General features: G+C 37.6%; 1 protein-coding gene across 4 annotated transcripts in view; it reads right to left on the bottom strand.

Moving 5' to 3' along the window:
* Positions 1–10,706: 10,706 nt before the first annotated feature.
* Positions 10,707–22,371, bottom strand: part of LOC139937611 (DNA repair protein RAD51 homolog 2-like) — a 289,111-nt gene continuing 277,446 nt past the window's right edge. For 2 of the 4 annotated variants that reach the window (XM_071932837.1, XM_071932846.1), the window contains exons 13-15: positions 21,464–21,589; positions 13,989–14,125; positions 10,709–12,727 (exon numbers count right to left, since the gene is read on the bottom strand). The gene's annotated coding sequence lies outside the window, so the exon portion shown is untranslated. Of the gene's footprint in view, positions 12,728–13,988; positions 14,126–21,463; positions 21,590–22,371 lie in introns of all 4 variants that reach the window. The other 2 variants (XM_071932865.1, XM_071932855.1) reach the window with 2 other exon arrangements.

The following is a 22,371-nucleotide window of genomic DNA, read 5'->3' as shown; positions in this document are numbered from 1 at the left end:
CAACTCGACCGATCCAAGGCAACGTGTTCCTTTAAGGACAGTTATGAAAATGCACAGAAAAGTTTAAACTCATTCGGTTGCTAACCGAATTCGTTTCCCCATGCGATCATATATTGATTGAATGTTTGGTAAAAAGTGAAAAATTTCCGACTGCTGTTTTTCTGTTTATAATATATTGTAAACGATTTAGACGAAGTTTAGAAAATCTCATTGCAACCTTGAGGTAGATTTGTTAGCGTAGTAATTTGATGATTTTTCAAAATGCCATTATAAATGCTGATGTTGGACTATATGTGCTGATATTATAACAAACCATTATGATGGTTACCAGCAAAACGTTTTAGTTGTATTTGAACAAATATTTGCCTCGTCAGGAAACTCTGTTCTACTATTATACAAATATTATGGCACATATTTTAATACATTTGCTGTTTAAATATACATAAGCTGTTCTTGTTAATGACATTTATTATGTTCTCAAAAGTTCATACAAAGTTCATTTTCCAGTCATTATGCATCTTTGCATGAAAGTTCAATTGTACCATGGACGGAGAATGTACAAATTTTAGGCAGAAAACTATTTCATATACCCTGGGCCCAAGGTCTATACTTGTTAAGACGGAACCAGTTCCAGCGATAACGACTTCTTCTCAGAAACGCACACCAGTGTCTGGTTCCCGACTCAACACGTACACGGATATCCCTCAGTCGGGTTCATTCAGTCAAGATTATACAGTGGTTCACAAGTTGAGAAGTCAACGAAAACATGAGCAACTATTAGAAGAAGAAAAAAGGAACTCCGGGTGAATACGAATTATGATTGTCAGTAATTAAGTTTCCAGTTATCCAATATAAATTGAAATTAATACATTACTGGAAAACGCGTTTTTTGTCGCTGAGGGAAAAATTTCAAAATTGATTTTCAAATTATCCCAAAATACTTAAAGTGCACACACTACATATAACATGCTTCAAAACAACTTCCGTATCATTTTGGTTCATGATCACAATCAAACCGTCTCGTTTACTAATACCATGCTTCAAACTCGTTAGAAGATCACAGACCGAGCTAAGCAATACAATGAAACTCAATGTACACATTATAATATATCAAAGCACACCAAAGCAATAATAGTCAAACATGTATATTATTAGAAGATTTTCGAAAATGTCCTGGTTGACAGTTCAAAGGGCGTGATCCAGCGGCTTGAAACGCCTGTTTACAATCATGATATAGGCGATCTGGGAAAAGTCTAAATAATGCTGGTCAATGCATACGCATATGAGTCCACACATACTGCCAAGGGATGTGTCACTCTATTCATACCCCATGCTTAAAGGCAGTGGACACTATTGGTAATTACTCAAAATAATTATTTGAATAAAACCTCACTTGGTGACGAGTAATGGGGAGAGGTTGATGGTTTAAAACATTGTGAGAAACGGCTCCCTCTAAAGAGCCATAGTTTCCGTGAAAGAAGTAATTTTCCACGAATTTGATTTCGAGACCTCAAATTTAGAACTTGAGGTCTCGAAATCAACCATCTAAACGCACACAACTTCGTGTGACAAGGGTGTTTTTTTTCTTTCATTATTGTCTCGCAAGTTCGATGACCGATTGAGCTCAAACTTTCACAGGTTTGTTATTTTATGCATATGTTGAGATACACCAACTGTGAAGGCTATAGTCTTTGACAATTACCAATAGTGTCCACTGCCTTTAAATAAGTATTTTACTAAAATACTTGTTTTCTGAAAAAATATATTGTTTCCTTTCTTCTTTTGAGTTTTGGATGTACATCTTGTATGCAAAACCTAGCTTGAATAATTCAAACGTCAATTTGCCCAGTTTTTATACGAAACTTTTTAACTTACAATAAAGGCCATCATTTCGGGTGGTCATTTCAAATTGGCGTGACCTTGGTACACCTGTTTTAACCCTACGTGCCTTACTTTTAATGACGCTAATTCGAGGCTTTACACCCGAGCTAAAAACCTTCAACGAACTGCGGCCATTGTCCTGCGTCCTATTCTCGTCGGAGATCCGATTCAGGCAAATTTTGTTTTTCGTCCTCGGACATGAAAAGAGGAGCTTTTCAGCCTCAGAGCGTCTCCCGTTTCGCAGTGAGGATGATACGATTAAAACCCGGGTTGTAAGTAGTCTTAAAACCACACAACATAATCACTTGATGGGAACCACACAAGAACCATCAACACACACAATATGCTGGGGTTGAAATTGAGTCGTTTGCATTTTATAGGGCATGGTGAGGGCGGATGAGGGCTAACCATATTAGAAGAAAGACACATGGGGAAAGATGAAAACCAACATACAAGAACTTATGCTGTTTTTGTCAACAACAAAAACCCCATCAGCATTACCAAAAGTTGTGCAAACTGACCATTACGTCCACTTTCAAAACTTTGCTACCCGCGGAATTTGCGCTTTAAAGAGCTGTACGCCCATAGCACATTGCTAAGAATTTCACGGTTAGCAAATCCATTAATTTTCTCTTGAAATTAAGTGGAAATTGGGACACAAAATGTATTATACACCCCAGTGTATCAAGCGTAGTAGCTTGCCTGCCAGAAATGCCCTGGAATGTACAATGTATACAGCAAGGTCACTCATTGTTAGACTAAGGTTACACGTCAGATCTATTTACTATTTACTACTAAGCTTTCATGACAAAACTAAAAACTCAGCTATTACACCTATACCACCATATAAGTAGACATCCATGCTTTTACAAATAAGGCCTAACAAAACACATGCATCGTTAAACAGCATGATATTTTCTTTTTTTTTTTTGGGGGGGGGGGGGGAAATAGAAACATGTTATCGAGAACAAGGGCTGAGCTACAAATACACACAATACAAGACTTTTCATGCTATTTAATTACATTTTTTCTGTAGTTTTCCATGGGGAAAAAAAAAAAAAAACAGACTTAAATAGGTAGAATATCATGCTTTTGGTAAATTTGCAGCGCAGGTGTAGCTATAGGTTCCGCATTAAATAAAAGCTCCTTCACATCTGAACGAGAGGCAACGCTACCCATTCGAGGGGTTAAAAATGGGGTTGATATTCTCGTAAAACACTCTAACAAAGACAATAAAAAAAATAGTGGGGGAAAACCCCTCAAAATGATATCCCCAACGCATATTTTGAGCGGGAGGTCTACATTCCTACACACGTTCCCCAACACCCGTCATCGGTTTAAGCCTAATGCCCGTTATCCTTCTCAAAATACTGGTTATACCATGGAGTTCTTCCTCCATGGTTATACAGACCATCCCATCCAAAGGTCTGACAAACCCTCCCTTTCCATCTATTAAACCCTTCCTTATAGTCCATGTGCTCATTTTGTCAGACATCAATATTTTAATCAATAAACCATAACAATGTTCCTCCTTTCCCACTATGATCTGGATTAGCGCGTCGAAAACAACATCGCTAGCTTTCCTGATTAGTGGTTATTCTTCAATGAGTACAAGAGCTTTACTGTTAACACCCCCAACAAAATTTACGTAAATTTATGCAAAGATCTTATCAAGTTCGTCTCGTCTAGCAGATTAAAAACAATTCACCGTCAAAATGTTGGTTTTTCCCAGGCTACTCAGAACATGGATGCTCAAGGATCAACGTGTGATCGAACACGTTCGATAACTACCCTCCAATAGGGTTTGTTGTTGCGTGTATTTTTGAGTCTGCCACAACCAAACACAAAAGAGATGGGCTTTAAACACACAATGGCTTATTACACTGGCTGGTGGTAGAGGATTAAAATAGGAGTGATGCCTTTACACTGGTTTCAAGGAAAGACTTTTGTCACTTTCAGAGCTAGTGATGCGTAAAAAGCTAATGCCAAATGAATAATGAGGTATGATTGGGCGCTAAGAAGGTATACAGAGGAATGTGGAAAGGTTTTTATTTCCATTCATACATTTGAGTTCATTGTCCATACAAGTTGATTACACCTTTTCACTTGAAACATCATTATGACCCCCTCACACGAAAAAATGAATAAATAAATAAGTAAATAAATAAATAATAAATAAACAAAGATATAAATAAATAAATACATAAGTTATTGGATAATTAATCTGAATAAAAAACAATCATAAGGTCTACAACGTTCAAATTTAAAAAGTGTTTACATAAATTAATAAATACTTTGAAGCCATTAAAACTGCTAGAGAAGATGACATTAGCTTTCGATCAAAACCGGACCTTCGTAATTTTGATTACCACAAAATACAACTATTAAATAAAATAATACATAATTGCCTTATTATATTAAATTAGGTGATTCAGCTCCTCGTTTTATAAAAGAAAACAATGGGGAAAAAACGAACAATAACAAAAGGTGTTCGGAGCTATGCTCCGCTTCGAACACCTAATGAAAAAACACACACACACCCAGATCTAATGAGTTAAAAAAGAACCATAAAAAAACCCCAAAACATAACTTTTTCTTGACTTTTCAAGATTTTAAACACAAACGCCATGTACTTAAGTAACAAACAAGACATTGAAAATTTGGAAATAAAATGGAAGAAAAAAATCTACAAAAAGAGAATTTCTAAGGAAAACTTACGTGAAGAGAAGAAAACGAATATAGGCGCCTAGGTATGGACAGGGTTTTATAATTTCTTCTTTGAATGCAATGATTAAAGACAGTGGACACTATTGGTATTTGTCAAAGACCAGTTTTTTTACCTGGGAGTAACATAATCTATGCATAAAATAACAAACCTGTGAAAATTTGAGCTCAATTGGTCGTTGAAGTTGCGAGATAATATTTTCCCCAAGTTTATACATGTAATGGTTTTCAAGATGGTGGAAGTAATTTTCCACGAATTTGATTTAGAATTTGAGGTCCCGAAATCAAGCATCGGATAGCACAAAACTTAGTGTGACAGGGGTGTTTTTTCTTCCATTATTATCTCGCAACTTCGAAGACCAATTGAGTTCAAATTGTCACAGATTTGTTTTGTTATGCATTTGTTGAAATACACCAAGTGGGAAGACTGGTAAATAGTGTCCAGAGTCTTTAACGAGAACAAGAACTGAGACACAAAACAAATTCAAGTACGCCTAACTCTTAGAATCTTGGTGTCTATTTGTTTTTTAATAAATAAGCCTATGCAAAAACAAGGGTGTTAAAAAAACACCAAAACAAAACACCTTCTTCCTCTATAAAAAAAAACCCCTCACGCCACCCCACCCCCTACCCCGAAATCAAGAGAGAAAAAAAAAAACCACCAAAATCCTTACAAATTCTCACCTATCAAGGCCAAGTAACACAAACAAATACATTCGTGAAGAATTTAAAAAAAACGCACCAACATCTTATAAAAGTTTTGTTTGCGGTTTGTGGTTAGTACATTGATACTTGAAGACAAATCTAAACCCCTTTTCCTAATCGGGTTAAAGGAACTCACGGAACCGCACCAAATTAGCAGGCAGAGGCACACACAAGATTCTTATCGCACCCCTACAAGAAAAAAACTACGCGTCACTAAACTCTTATGACGTCAGCGTCTTCTTGGAAACGGTTATGCATGTCCGTGACCCGAGGGTGCTGCGGGTTGTTGCAAGTTGCAACTCGCGACTGCGCCTCTTAAAACTGTACTTCGTCGCTGGGGACTTGATGAAACAAACCAGCTGTGTTTGAAAAAAAAAGTAGTTAGCAACCACGGGCCGAACGACGGCTTAGCGGTTACTGACATTGAATTTGCTGTCGTGTTTACCTTGCTCTATGGCTCCGTGGTTCAAGGGAGGGTATTCCTCTGGTGGTAATTACTCCAATTATTTAAACCATAACAACAATACGTGGTATAAACGTGACTGAAATGGCGCGATTGATATTAAACAAAACATTAGAAACGGCACCTTTTGAAGAAGGTATGGTAAAAAGGTAACTTTGCCAACAAACTGGAATCAGAGAAAGGCTTCAGGCGTCCTCGTAATTTAGTTTCTAACGGATAAAAGATGAGTAGGATTTGAAACTTTGCATGATGGAAATAAGATATAGAAGAGTTAGCGGTAACACCATGTAATAACAATCTCTAAATGAGTTGGGGTGGTTCTGAAAAGAACCGTTGGATTAACTTGACGATAAAAGATGAACACAACTCAATCGAAAATGAAAGCATTTGAGACTAAAGTATTGATCTGTCACACTAGCCGATGCCTCATAAACACAGGACACAAACATTTTTTTTGCAGTCAACACTGACCGCCCTGCTGCATAGCGGTGAATAATATTTGCTAATTCGAAAAATAACTTTATAAAAATTACACCTAAAATACAACATCGATAGTCAAAACAAAATTGATGCGACGAAAGTATCTAACCCAGTTAGCTTACCACGGTAAACGATTGTGAATTTTATTGGACGAGAACCAATTACTTGTTGTGATACGAAGATGTTTGCTTTTCTTCCCCATGCTTGTTCATGGCTCAGTGGAACCATGGAGGCCCATGGTGGAACATGAGTGGTGTCATGCCCACAGGTTCATTTTTGATGCACTTGTTTACCCTGAATATACCATGGTTTCTTAACACAGCATCTAGTATTAAAACTATTTAATTTTTTTCTTTCCGCGTCCAAAAGTGTAATCGATGAATTCATAAACACACTGTAGGCCCACGGCGCGATACCTTAAAAACAAATCTCAGTGATTCTCAAGAAGGCATTATAGTTGATAAAATACACAAAATGTGAAACTTGGTCAACAACGTTTTGCTGATTTGGCAACAAATTGTCACGGCGCGCCGTTTTCATCGAGAACGTCGAATTCATCCATGTTTTGGAGAGGTGACAACGGGTACCAACCGCATCTCCGATCGCAGCATTCAGAAACGCTGACACAATTTGAAATTGCCAAAAGTTTACTACAGAAACAGAAAATCTTGAGATTCAAACAACCAAAAACTCCCAGACGAAATAATTTTCTCATAGGATGCATATTAGCATTATACCATAATAAAGAGAAGGTTTTTTTGGATACAAGTTTTCAAATTTGTCCGGAGTCAGTGCCGAAGTTTGACCTTACCTTTAAATTTATACAATTATTACAGTTTTGTAGCTTAAAAGGACTCGGAAATATTTATGCATCCTTTTTGACCGTGAAAGTTTTAACCTACCCGATAAGGTCTGTAAATCTAGGGTTTGATTGCTCGATCGATCCGTGAGATAATTTTCTGAAACATGTCAGTCATTTACAATAATTCACCGAATACTATATACTAACAATGTCATTCAAACGTATACAACCTGATCCACAAACCAAACATACCAAGACTAGATTAAACAATCAAATAATGATCTCTGCTTCTCAAGGTTAACTTTAAGGTAATTCGTAATGCGTTAATTCGTAATACGAATTAACGCCAAATAACGATGACCTTGTTTTGTTTTCAAGAAGCCCCCCCCCCTTTATGGTTGCGGTTTGTGATGTGATATCCCAAAATGTGGACGCCACACGACGTTGACACTAGTCAGGTGTGCTGTCTTCGCTGACGGTGTCTGTCCGTGTAGTAAGGCGTTTGTCTGGACTTTAATGAGGCAGTTCTTAGGTATTAAATGCAATTTGCAACTCACTGAAAACATAAAAACGGGATTTGAAGTTATTGTGCAGATTTGGTCGTATCGAGATCAATACAAATCTCTTGTAGAACCCTAAAACTATGGAGGTAGGCCTACCTCTAAATGCAGCCTGTCCATGCTGACTGATAAGCCTAATACATAGAAAGGCCAAGAGCTCATGGATATGCCTACTGTGTACATTGTACATTAAAGGAACACGTTGCCTTGGATCGGACGAGTTGGTCAAAACAAAAGCGTTTGTAACCGTTTTTTATAAAATGCATATGGGTAGAAAGATGTTGTAAAAGTAGAATACAATGATCCACACAAGTTTGCCTCGAAATTGCGTGGTTTTCCTTCTACTATGCGAACTAACACGGTCGGCCATTTATGGGAGTCAAAATTTTGACCCCCATAAATCACCGACGTGTTAGCCGACGAGGTAAACGGAAAACCACGCAATTTCGAGGCATGTTTGTGTGGATCATTGTATTCTACTTTTACAACATCTTTCTACCCATATGCATTTTATAAAAAACGGTTACAAACGCTTTTCAAAGACCAACTCGACCGATCCAAGGCAACGTGTTCCTTTAAATAAGGAAGGTAGTACCTTACTCTATGCATGTTTTATGGTAGGCTGATAGGAGTTTTCGTAGCAACTACCACTTCATCGGATGCAAAAAGCTCATGCAGTTCTTTTATGTAACTAAATTTTTAGTTAGTATTTTAAAAGTGCTTAACACTACCTTCCTGATTTTGTTAATCATACCGTGGAGGTAGAAATAGTACCTAACCACATAACACACTTTTTATTATTATGCAGTAAACATCGGTACCGGTAGGCCTATGTTGTCCGGATGAACCATCGCTTTATTGGTTTCAATGTGTGTCTACATGTTGAACTATAACTAATTCTTTTCAAAGCCCACTTTGCAATCAATCAAAATGAGCCGTTCGAAGAAATTCTTTTAAACTCAATACCCGCTTTATATTAACCAAACAGCATTTCTGACAACTCTTGTTCGATCTTGTTTGTACTGCACCTGACCGGACAGAACCGGTCTAATCTTGCCAAGGCTTTGTGAAGACTGTTGGATACACCTTTCCTGGAAATTACTGCCTGCCAAGGTCTGGGGACTTTGACCTTAAAATAACTAAGCCAGGATTTTCTATTTGACTAAAATATAATGTGAAGGGGGCTGGGACGATGGTTTGCTAATGATTACTAATATGACGGTTAATAATGGTATCAAATATAATACACATTATTATTATTATTAATTATTTTTTGTTTCAGAAATGTTTTTATTTTTCTGTATTACATCAAAAGAGTCGAAGGCTAGGACTCCCTGCAGTGCAAATACGATTGGGCACCCAACAAGATAAATATTAAGAATCAACATAAAAAAAAGGGCAGATATCAGTGCACATTTTTTGGATAGTATTTTTTAATTTTTTATTCTTGATAAGTCATGAGATCATGATAAAAACAAAAATAAACTTTTTTTTAAATGACCAGTGTAGCAGTATCTTGCCTGCCAGAAAGTACCCTGGTTACATGGAGGAAGAAAATACAATCAATTTATAATCAATGGTTTTTAGACTGCCTTTTCTATATTTAGTGCTGTTTTTAAAATATTGTTTTTTAGTGGAAAGCGACTGGGGCCTGGCATAAGGCGCTATAAAAATACTCTTTTATTATTATTACACAAATCAAATCATGTCATGAGAAATATTTTGAGAAAGCTACTGTTGTAATTTATAAAACATGATGAATAGGCCTACCCAATTATAGGTACAAGCCCCTTTAATATTTCATATTTATTCAACAATTATTTTTAAATATCAATACTTGATAAGAATACAAAACCAATGATGTAGGAAATTACTTGTTATCAAAAATCTGGAAAGCATAGTATTTTTCCTCAAAATGCTACGACTCGTTGTTTATGAATTGTCCCCTACTAATTTTAGGTTAGCAAATAAAATTGTAAGCGAGTTTCCTGTTTAACAGCTTCAAACTTAGACTGTTGTTGCCAGAAGAAGCTTTAAATGTAGAGATTTATTGACAGCATGGAGATAGGATTAGCTCAGCATCAAGCAATCGTAAAAATAGCGCTGGATTATGGTTGTACGGTGTGTAAGTAAGCCTAATGCCCTCTCATTGGGGAAGTCATAGGGCTTTGCCAAAAACAAATTTACCATGATGATTGTTCGAGTGTTCTACAAACTATGGTTATGGCTTCTTGTTTGTTTGATTGTTGCAGTGTGGGTTGCTTCTGAGTGACTGTAAATGTACATGTACATCATCATTTAACTTGTACAGAAAGGGGTTAGTTAGGGTCAGGCATGGGGTCAAATTGGATGGAGTATAGGAATGCATGAAGGGGTGGGGTTGTTGGAAGGGGGTGCGGGTTGTTGGAAGAGGTGGTGTTGTTGGAAGGGGGTTGGGAAAGAGGTGGTGTTGTTGGAAGGGGGTTGGGATGCATGAAGGGGTGGGGTTGTTAGAAGGGGGTGTGGGTTGTTGGAAGAGGTGGTGTTGTTGGAAGGGGGTTGGGAAAGAGGTGGTGTTGTTGGAAGGGGGTTGGGATGTGTGAAGGGGTGGGGTTGTTGGGAGGGGGTGTGGGTTGTTGGAAGAAGTGGTGTTGTTGGAAGGGGGTTGGGAAAGAGGTGGTGTTGTCGGAAGAGGGTTGGGATGCATGAGGGAGTGGGGTTGTTGGAAGGGGGTTTGGATGTGTGAAGGGGTGGTGTTGTTGGTAGGGCGTTGGGATGCATTAAGGGGTGGGGTTGTTTGAAGGGGGGTTGAAATGTGTGTAGGGGTGGTGTTGTTGGTAGGGGGTTGGGATGTGTGAAAGGGTGGGGTCGTTGGAATGGGGTGCTGGTTGTTGGAAGAGGTGGTGTTGTTGGATTTGGTTAGGGATGCAAAAAATGGTGGGATTATTGGGAGGGCGTTGGGATGCATGAAGGGGTGGGGTTTTTGGAAGGGGGTTGGGATGTGTGAAGGGGTGGTGTTGTTGGTAGGGGGTTGGGATGTGTGAAGGGGTGGGGTTCTTGGAAGGGGTGCGGGTTCATATTTGTTTAAAGGGAAGTTGTGGGTTGTTGGGAGAGGTGAGTTGTAGTTGTAGCAACCATCAACCAATTGGAATTGAACATCTTGTTTTTAGTCTGAAAACTGGTGCCGAGTTAAAAAAATTAATATTCTTGTTGGGTGAAAACATTAAAGAAACTGGCACAAGCAATCTTTTTGCCAACTTAAAAAAAAAACGACACATGAAGTCCTGTTTACCAAAAGTTTCAAACTTTAAAATTGTTTTGTTAAGAAAACATTGTGGATCTGAAAGTACCAACAATAAACCCAGCTGGATTTCATTCCAGCTCAGTTACACCATGGAGTTATGGTTACACAATAATCGCAACATGCACCACAGGTTCATAAAGGCTGCTAAAGTAATTTTTTCCATCAATGTGTTTCACACTAAAGTATAAGGGGAAAAAATCCATCATGTATAGTGCTTTATGTTTTCTTTCAACAGAAACTGATGTGATTGATTGACCATTTTTGAGGGTTGCCTTTCAAACTTCAACTAATAAATAAAGGGTCGGTGTACTCTCACTCATAAAAAGAAAGTAGGACTCCATGATTTTCATGTTCTTTTATTGTAGCTAGCGCACGGAAGTGAGATTTATTTTACGATTGCAGGTATTGACAAGAATGGCAGAAAATGACACGCATAAAAGGGCTGCATCGTCGTGATCATAGCTTGCTCAGGCTGGGTGAGGAAACATGAACTTTCACCTGGTTACTGTGAGCTCAAGTACACTACGTCACTCTCACATCACCATCGCGTATGCCTATATGCAGTAACAATTCAATGTCTGGCCACAGACTCTCTAATCAAGACAACACAGCACCTTTACACTACCAATTGAGTAAAGCAAAAGATGCTGCAACTATCTTTATAATAATAATAATCATATTTATAACGCGCCTTTTCCCAAAAGATACAAAGCGGCAGCTGTCCACTGCAAGGTGAGTTGGCGCAAAGTTTGAAATATGAGACCTACTCCTTAGCACCATGTAATGGTTTACAAGCAGGTGCTTTGGCGCAATATGCCGCCAATCCAGCCAGGAGCACCACGGCAAACCCCTTCTCTTTACGATAAGTGCACTGGGTTCTTTTACGTGCGTTACACAACACACGGGACCAACGGTTTTATGCCCCACCCGAAGGACAAAGCAATGGCTAAGTGTCTTGCTTAAGGACACAAGTGTCATGACTGGGGCTTGAACCCACACTCTTCAGATCAGAAACACCAGAGTTTGAATAAGGTGCTCTTACCGCTTTGCCACAACACCTCTACAGGCCCAGTTCCATCATAGTGCTTGCAAACACATAAACCAACAACCCACAGCAAAATCTCTTACTGCTTAGTAGAAACAACTGTTACCAGCCAGAATGCCAGCTATAACTCCAGCAAATCTCTTACATGGCAAAGAAATTTTTCTTCTTAATAGCTTTTCGTAATCGGGTCCTGATACGCACGAAAAATTTTCTCAATGTATTTAAGGTATTCACAAATCAGTGCATGCATAGTAGTAATCTTGATTAATTATGTCCCTGGGATATGTTATATGCACTAATTCCATAGAGAGCAAGGAAACGCTCCTTCCTTAGTAGTAGATACAACTGGACAGACAGAAAGAAGTAAAATATCTGTGACACAAAAGTGGTTTGGCAAACTTTATTGAACATCTGAAGCATAAAACTAATCTGAAATCCAGCACTAGTGAAAAAAAAACACCTGACAAAAACCCCACAGGTCACAGTTCTTTTGGAAACCCAATCTTGCACAAGTTGCTGTCTACTTTCCATTGTTTTCCCCTCAGCAGTTGATCAACGAAATTTCCCCTGCTAAATGGAACAACCCGGACTCCCAGGTGTGTTGTGGAAATCCTTGACTGTACCACAATTTACAACAGGGTAATAATAACCTGATTTGAAAACCAAGGGCATTCTTACCACCTGTCGATGTATAAAGAGCCTGTTAGGTGCCAGTGGTAATGGGTTTTCCCCCTCGATGTTACACACTCTCTCCCCCCACTCTTCATCTGATTTCCTCACAATCCTGGAAAACAGAAAAAGGGAAAACCCAAAATTTGTAAGACAAAAACGAGAAGGGACAACACTCATTGTGTTTCAAAGCATTAAACTTTCACAATGCATGATGTACTTGTAGAATTAGGCTGTTTGTAACTCAAGTCACAGAGGTAGAAATATCTCATATACCAAAAACAGTGCAAAGAGATTTGTGAAAGTGTCACTTTGACTTTTCATACAGGAACTATCAAAACTTTGTTTTCCTTACTCATTTTAACAATAGTTTGTGTAGCAAGTTCACTCACTTGAGAGAACACTTCCCTGATTTTTTTTTATTCAAATAAAATAATTAGTTCCAAAAACAGAAAATGAGTCATTTTTATTTTAAACTTAAGCATAATCTAAGGAAAACCCTCCAGTTTTCTCTACCAAAAAAAGAGAACATATTTTTAAAGCTTTTTATAAGAAATCAATACTTGAAGCTAAACATGAGTTTAAATGTTTCATGTTGAACATTTCCACACAGATAAAAAAATAAAAGCTTCACACTTTTATCTTGAATCAGAAACATTTTGCAGATGTTTCAACTGTTAAAGACTGATTTCAAAAGAAATTCCTTTACAAATAAATCAAAGGCAAAAGAACATTTAGCAAGTAATCTGTGTTTGCTATCATGTCCTCCATACTTGAGTTATTAGGGAAAGTACAGTTTAGGTCACATTTTGCAGAAAACATTTTGATGGTGGGTGCTTTGTGCATGTGCAAGCATGGTGCAAGCATCAGGCAATTTGTGGCCTTCAAACAAGACTCTTTCCCTGGCCTTGACAGCATTTCAGATAAAAACTCTTTAACTTTTGGGATTGATATAACTCTACAATCATCAGTAAGCTTTCAAAACATCAATTTTGATGTGCAATAATTACTTAAGCACTCTGTTTTTAGAGCAAAACATCAAGTTTTAACCAGTGCTCAATTTCATAAAGATTAAAGCAGAAAATACCGCTTAGCAAATTTCTTTGCCAAAAGTTGAGTGGGGCACCAGTTTCAACAAAGTAAACTTTATGGAATTTTGGCTGGTACCCAGTTTCTGAAAGATTATTCTGTGCTTAGCACTTTTTTGAGCTTACAGGCTTTATGAAATTGGGCCCATTTACTTCTGTAAATGTACCTAGCCTATAGTGAGAACAACCTTGTGGCGTGGTAAGCTTTTTTTTAGGGGGGAGGGGGGTACGATTTCTGTCTAGCTAGGCCTACTCCACCACTAAAGTACGCCTAATGATGATAATTACCTTATTGTCCAAAGGGATTCTCTCATGGTGTGGTTCATGTTGACCTCACTTCTCAACGCATTTTCTTTTTTTACATTTAGTTGAATTCTCTGAAGGATGAAGCCATGCCTCCATCTTTCCAAGCGGTATTTGTGTACCTGGATGTTCAATGAATTGAGGCATACGAAAATAAGTTAAACAGAAACAGTCAACCATCCGGAAGCCCAAAAAACTTCACACAAATGATTTAATATATCGGTCACAAAAAAAAACCCTGCTTGGGGGCATATACTGGGTTGTGTAATCAAGAAGGAAGAATGTGTAATTTAGGGGGGAATTTAGACAAGGGGAAAGATTTAAAGGGAATAGCAGAAATCAAAAAGTATCTGGGTCCAAACTTGGGTAAAGTCCCTAAAGGTAATGAGAAAGGTTTAACAAAGCTCATATTTTGTATTTAAGTCATAACCATCCCGTACCTGTTATAGTGGTATTGGTAAAATGAGCCTACAATTGTACATACAATACATAACAATTAAAATGTATAGGCGCTATTCCATCAAGATCATAGTGCACATAAAAGCAATTAACATGAAAAAGGTGAATCTTTAGAACTTAATGGAGTGTAGATGAAGTTAAAGATTCCCTTATGACTGTATATAGAAAGATTGTTCCAAATCATTGGCCTAGCTTCTCTGAAAGCTTTTTGACCCAGAACTTTTTTGTGCACTGGGAACATTCAAGCGAGTGATGAACTGAAGAAATCGCGGAGGAGTGTAATGTGACGGTTATTAAGTGGAAATATATCGAGGAGTAGTTTTGTTCAAGCATTTCAAAACAAGAAGTGCAATCTTAAAATTAATTTGCTCTCTCATCGGTAGCCAATGAATTTCCCTAAGTGATGGGGGTAAAACTAATGCGTTCTCTCAGGGGTGTGGAACATCATATAAAACGAGCTGCACTATTTTGTAATCTTTGAACTCTGTCCAATTCATATGATGTGGCACCAGCAAATAAAATTTTGATCTATTGAATTTGATCAATTTCCTTCACCCTTCCTAAAAACCATCCTCCCAAAAACAGGATATAAAGTGATTATGTGATTTCATAATCACTGCTGTCCATCTAATAAAAATGTCAAAGCCCCCTTTTTTAAAGACTTCCTCACCTACCCTTAAACCCTATTTAAACAACCCCTTAACAAAAAATGACGAGAGTCCATCAAAAGAAAAACTTTAGGGGAAAAACGCTGGCTTTCTATCCAGAAAAGCACGTAGACAATTTGTTGTTGTTGAATCGTCATAAAAAAAAACTTGGTCCCATGCACCGAGCCCAACAAAAGATTGGAAGGGCAGCAAGCTTTGCTTATTTGCAAATTCATCCAGGCATAGCGAAAGGTATTGAACAGAGGAACATATTATAGCGGTGATGTCAGGTATGCTGGGTTCTATAATACCTGGGGAGGGTGACTAGGGGGAAATGTTTTGCACTGCACCTGGTGTGTGCAATTTATTTCCAATTCATTCATTTATAGATTGGGGAATAGAACATGTTGACATGGCTAAGTCCCGTAGATTTTGTGAGAAACTGAAAAGTTCTGCGATACCTGTGGAAAGCCAGCTTGGTGCTTTCGCTGGGTGTGGTTTGAACATTTTGAGATTTATGCCTAGAGCAGAAGTGGAACTGTACTGCCACCCATGATCCAAAAGGAAAGGAACTTTCCAGACAAGAAACAAGATCTTTTACATATTGCTTCTGGTCAATGTAAACACAGGGTGTAAACACTCTTTGAGTAAAAAAACTTGCGTGTGTTAACAAGTTTGCTTCCCAGGATCCCAAATCATACATTGTACGCTTCTTATGATGGATTAATCAAACTTCACTTCACAAGACCATTGCCACAATGACACAAGATAATTCATGAGCATACTTTCAAGTAGTTTCTTCACTTTTATGTCAAAGTTCTGACCTAGTAGACTAAAGACACAACCAAATTGTATTAATAGGATCTATGCAAGAAGGATAAGAGATGAGGCATCCACTTATCAGAAACATGACATAATTGTTTTTAATGAGTCTCAATTTGATGTGACCCTTACAGACATGGGTTGGAGTTCAAGGCAAGGGGGTCCATGACACATGGAGGACACTCTTGATAAAATCCTGTTTAACTTCATGAAGTCCAAGATGACTGACCATGGACTGACACTGTGTTTTATTTTCATTTCCTCCCAGTCATCACAGTCCAAATAATCAAATTTTTCAAATCCTCCTTTCCCAGTTCCTACCAGTCATCTTTAACTCAGTCCTCTCAGACAAAATAAACACTCAACCAAAGGAAGGGGGAACCATAATTATTGTAAACTGCCATGTGACCCAGTGAATAACTTCAAAGATCCGTGCTGTCAGGGAAATGGTCTTTGCACCCATCGGTGCTTACACTGCAGAGTGTGAGTCAGGACGGACACACAAATGCATAGAGTAGTAATAATACGTGCAGAAACATCCAGAGGAAACAGGATACACAACATGACTAACAGACCCATGGGTCCATATTTACCAGAAAGAAAGTTTGAGGGGCCAACTGACTCACTTTTTTTTGCTATACTCCCCATTAGTATTATTATTAACCCTCCTGCCTTGACCCGATTGTTCTACCCTATTCCATCAAGTAGTTGAGTCCATTGACATAATGAGGGCCCTCTATGAAATCCAAGGCAAGGCCATTGTGACAGATTAAAGGGGATTGTAAAGTTAGGAGGGGTGGATATGGTGGAAGAAAGATACTTGGCTACGGGTCCATTGCAAGTTTGTCCTTCGAAAAAAGTATATCAAGTAGAAGTAGAATAGGGTCTATAAAAGAATTTTCAAAGTTGTTAAAATGGCTGCCATTACTTGTTTTGTTCGACAAAAGTTTTTCCAATGGACAATTATATAAAGGATATAGGATTTGAGGCATTGCATGGTGGGGTATCAATATATATTTGGTTTGCGGTAACACCATGTGTGTCTATCTACAGTCTCCTGACGATGACTAGAGCAAGCTAGTCGAAACGTTGAGACCAATTCCGAACTGACTCCGCGGCAGTACAGTTATTACGATCCTATAAGCTAAAGTAGTAGTCCAGTCAAATTTCTATACCATCCGCCCTGGTAATAGTTATAAAGCAGGACGGTTCTTTTCAGAACTGAGAAGTCCCCCGAACCTCCGATTATCTACTCCACGGCAGTAGAATAAAGCAAGACAGTTCCCTAAGAACAACTCTACCTGGCAAGTAGATACACACATGGTGTTACCGCAAACCAAATATATATATATAAAGGATGTCATAAAACCTGGTTCTCCCTTTCTAAAATAAGCTAAAATGTTCTGAAGAAGTAGCTTCCCTTGACAAATATCCATTCATCTTTCTCATGAAGTACCCCAAATGTGTGCCCAATTAAATTAAAGGCTTGTATCTTCAAAGGTTCAACTCCCTAAAACATTTCCTCTACCTGCCCACTAGTACAATTTTGCATTTTTTTCAAAAAGAAAAAAACTCTGCACATAAACACTTGTTAAAACACAAAAATTCTGATTGTCAAAATATTTTACATTGTTTTCAATTAGTGAAGTTGTAATGTTGTTCTTTGAGATCCACGTTGTGAACCTTTCTGTGCTATCAGCAAAATGTAAAAAAAAATTATGTTATTGTTGTTACATTATGTAAACAAACCTGAAACCTTTGCAGGCTTAAAGACTCTGGACACTATTGGTAATTTTCAAAGACTAGTCTTCTTTCTTGGTGTATCTCAACATATGCATAAAATAACAAACCAGAGAAAATTTGAGCTCAATCGGTCGTCGAAGTCGCGGGATATTAATGAAAGAGAAAAACACCCTTGTCACACAAAGTTGTGTGCTTTCAGATGCTTGATTTCGAGACCTCAAATTCTAAACATGAGGTCTCGAAATCAAATTTGTGGAAAATTACTTTCTTCTCAAAAACTACATTACTTCAGAGGGAGCCTCTTCTCACAATGTTTTATACTATCAACCTCTTCCCATTCCTCATTACCAAGAAAGGATTTATGTTAATAAATATTTTTAATAATTACCAATAGTGTCCACTGCCTTTAATGTACTTTTTTTTAGAATAAAGATTTAGCAAACGTTTACTCAGTGATTTAAACTTAAATTACAGCTTGGAACTTGACATTGTAGACTTTAAACATGGACCTATGACCACACTTGAGACTGTGTATCAATGATCTGCAATCCAATTAGCTAGGACTTAATGACTTGTTGACGTTTAGGACCCCAAATAAAATAAAATAAAATACATTTTTCATAAGATTTACTCTATGATTATGAATAATATTTCTGTAAACCGCCTTCTTTTGCCAAAGTTTACACTATATCAACAACAGGGTATGTCACTGTTTGAGATGAGATTTGACCCAGGTCGAAATTCCAGTTGAACCTAGTTAAACTGGGTTTAACTGGAACTAGTTGAAACCAGTTGATAAACTAGTTAAACACAGTTAAAACCAGTTGGTTTAATATGGAAAATGGACAGAGACCAACTGGTTTATAATTTCAACCTAGTTGAACACAGTTAAACCTAGTCCAAACCAGTTGGTTATTAATATGGAAAATGGACGAGTTTGGTCACTATCCAGTTGACCAGTTGACCCCAGTTAACTAGGTTCAACTGGAATTTAGACCTGGGGAGTTTGAACTTGTTCTTATGGACTTAAGAATTCAAATTATAGGCTAAGCTTGAGAAGTTGTTCAAAAGACCCCTGATCTGTTTTTGTTTTTACTGTAATGTAAGAAGATAAGTCAAAGATAAGGTTTTAATAAGTCAAGCTTTATTCCTGATTATGAGAATGCGGGGTGGCTGTTATAAGGGGATATGATGCATTGTTGGAAGTAAACACTAGACTCGAGTCAGTCAGTATGCTTATGGCATACTGATACATTTATTCTTAGATGCACTGACAGATTTCTACAAGAAATGAAATTACTTGAACCTGTGTCCAAAGTAAAGCAAGGAAATGACAACTAATTCCAAAGTGAAATAATCATTGTACATATTTGGTTATTAATACGGCATGTGATTTCCTTTCCAAAACTACCAATACCAACTTAGGCCAACTATCAGTTTTAATTTGATCAACAAGAGTATGCAGAATCAGATATGTAATGTTGCTGTTTCCAGCTCTGTGCTCAAACTGGCAGCAATTATGAGGTTTGATATCACGCACCTTTCATAATAAATATAATGTCATATTACTGGTACAAAAGTAAAACTTCTTTCTCAGTTACATATAACTTTATTTTGTCAACCCAAATAGCAATACAATCTTTAGGTCTACAAACATTGCCCACCCCCCCCCCACAACAAAAAAAAGTAGAAAAAGCCTCTCAGTTCACCAGCGTTAAAGGAAAGACTGTATATGACCCCAAATCAATAAACTACCAACAACAAAATCAAGACTTTCTTTATTTCTAATAGCGTCTCCATGCAAAAAATTACAACGAAAACAAGTCAATACAAAAGATTTTCTTTCCTTCATTGGAAGGAGTGGTTGCTCCCAAAGTAGTTGCTTTTGTATAATGCAAAGCACACAAGAAACCACAACTCAAGTCCAAAGCCACAAGAGCCACATAGTAAGAAAGCACTCTAATACAACAAAGACTTTCATAGAATAGGGCTTTGCCAAGAATCAGATTTAACTCCAGATTTTCCATAAAAGGCTAATTTTGTCCTAGATTGTGGTATACTTCCGAATTGTCTATTTGTGGCTATTATTATAGCGGCTTGTTTTTAGATTGGTTGAAGGATTATCAGCTTCTTTTACGATGTGTGTGGTATGCATTTGAGGTTCCTCTTTTGATACTAAAAAAACTGTGTTTGTTTACTGACAACTTTCAGTAGAAATCGTAAACAACAAGTACAGTAAAAAACAAAAGCAATGACAGGGTACTCTCTTAATGTAAAAGAATGAAAAACTACTCGTTTTGTCCGCCATACTACGCTTGCAAAGAGCCATGACACAGATTGACTTTCACTCTCAACAGAGCGAAACTGACACCACTTGGACAAGAGAGAGAAATTTTTACTCTTTTTATGTAAAAGAGTGCAAATTTCACTCTCATAAGATAGAAGAGTGGGATGGAAAAGACTGACCTTTGTTTTGATATCTTAGACAAATCATCACGTTCGGTCCACAAAACAAGTCAAAAAGTCTAATTTAACTCTCACTTAACGTGTTTACTAACATTGGACACTTTTGTAATTGTCTAAGACCAGTCTTCTCACTAGGTGTATCTCAACATATGCATAAAATAACAAACCTGTGAAAATTTGAGCTCAATCGGTCGTCGAAGTTGCGAGATAATGATGAAAGAAAAAACACCCTTGTCACACGAAGTTGCGTGCTTGGCAGATGCCTGATTTCGAGACATCAAACTCTAAATCTGAGGTCTCAAAATCAAATTTGTGGAAAATTACTTCTTTTTCGAAAACTTTGTACTTCAGTGGGAGCCGTTTCTCACATTGTTTTATACCATCAACCTCTCCCCATTACTTGTTACCAATTAAGGTTTTATGCAAATAACTATTTTGAGTAAGTACCAACAGTGTCCACTGACTTTAAGGTAATTAAGATAACAACAAATTAAAAACTTTTTAAAGTGGGTGGTGGGACAGCCTATACTTTTAAATGGTCTTTATCAAAATGTCTGTATGATTGCTCCAAACAATTTTCACTGTGATTACGTGCCTACATGACCAGACACAAAGTCATTAACCCACATACAGCCATCACACTGTTGACTTGATTACCTTTCATCCATGTTATCTAACTTTTTGACATCCCATTAACAGGAAGGTAGAACACTGAACCCCCCACCCCCACCCCAAACACACCAAAAAGTGGCGTTGTTTGTTTAATCAACTAAACTGTAATGAGGATTAAGGTTCGACTGTACCTCATTACGAAGGCTAAATCACAATGTCACTGTGTGGCATGATTTTGTTGACACTGAAAATAATAACTAAGATAAATAGCATTAACAATTATCAGTACTGATATATTTTTTTTTAGATCCCCTGAGATTGGTTATCGTTAAGATTATTATATAAAAAAATGCGTTTGTATTTTTGCAACAATTGTTTACTTGACTTTGGTTTCGCCAGAAAACGATCAGAGCATACTGATCTAAACGTTGAGTTGAAACCAACGGTTCTTTTCAGAACCACCCCAACTCATTTAGAGATAGTCATTACATGGTGTTACCGCAAATCTTTCCATGTCGTATTTGCACCATGTACAGTTTCAAATCCTACTTACATGACTTTGATTAGTATTTTGCTTTTTGGACAGTTGAGCTAAGCGCTCAATCATAGATCATTGAAATTGAATCACACTCAAAGTTGTAAACATACATGAAAAATAACACCTACCCACACAATGAGTTTATTTTGTTGTTGCACAGAAAAAGTTCTTACCTCAGGCTACTGTTTCTGAAGAGTTAATAGATTTCTGTTATATACAATTCTTCTGATGACTCTTTGAGCTCTGATCTGTAGTCGGCCAAGATTGGTTCAAAACCCCTTACAGCTAGGTATTTGTATCTGGAGAAGAAAGAAAGAGACCATGGTCAAACCAATAAATTCAAGGACCAAGCAGGAAACTGCCTAATCAATCAATTATCCTGACTTATACTGTTGCCTTATCAAGTAATCAAATTTAGATGGAAAAAAGGGACACTTTGATTCTCTGGCATCTAGAAAATGACACTGGACTAGGTTACTAAAGGTGCGAGTCCCAGATTGAAAGGTTTCTGTAATTGGAAACTGACCAATGACCTGTTTGAGAGACTGAGTCCCAGTCAGGACACATTTATTAAACCCATGAGGCTGATAGGCTATAGTTGCAGTATAATGCAAAGTAACTGTAAATACAAAAAGGTGAACAGTTCCTCAAATTCTCTTTTTTTTATAGACGAATTCTCAAATACAAAACAATGCAGTATGAAGATGACCAGTTGAATTGCTGACCCAATAAGATGGTTGGGGTCATAGGGCTTGTCAATCAGACATCTTGCTCAAGGCTACTCCTTTGACCCAATTAGAACCCTCCTTTCAAACTGAGAATACCAACACCAAAGCAGAACCTTCGGCCAACTAGAACTCTCCTTCCGAAATGAGAAAACCAATACCATAGCAGAAACTTTAGTTCAGCATGTTAGGGGTAAGAACCTTTAGTTCAGCATGCTAGGGGTAAGAACCTTTAGTTCAGCATGCTAGGGGTAAGAACCTTTAGTTCAGTATGCTAGGGGTAAGAACCTTTAGTTCAGCATGCTAGGGGTAAGAACCTACAGTTCAGCATGCTAGGGGTAAGAACCTTTAGTTCA

Source organism: Asterias amurensis, chromosome 1 (assembly GCF_032118995.1).
Source record: "Asterias amurensis chromosome 1, ASM3211899v1".
Classification (NCBI taxonomy): Eukaryota; Metazoa; Echinodermata; class Asteroidea; order Forcipulatida; family Asteriidae; genus Asterias; species Asterias amurensis.
The sequence above is the reverse complement of the archived record's forward strand: the minus strand, read 5'-3'. Positions and strand labels throughout refer to the sequence as shown.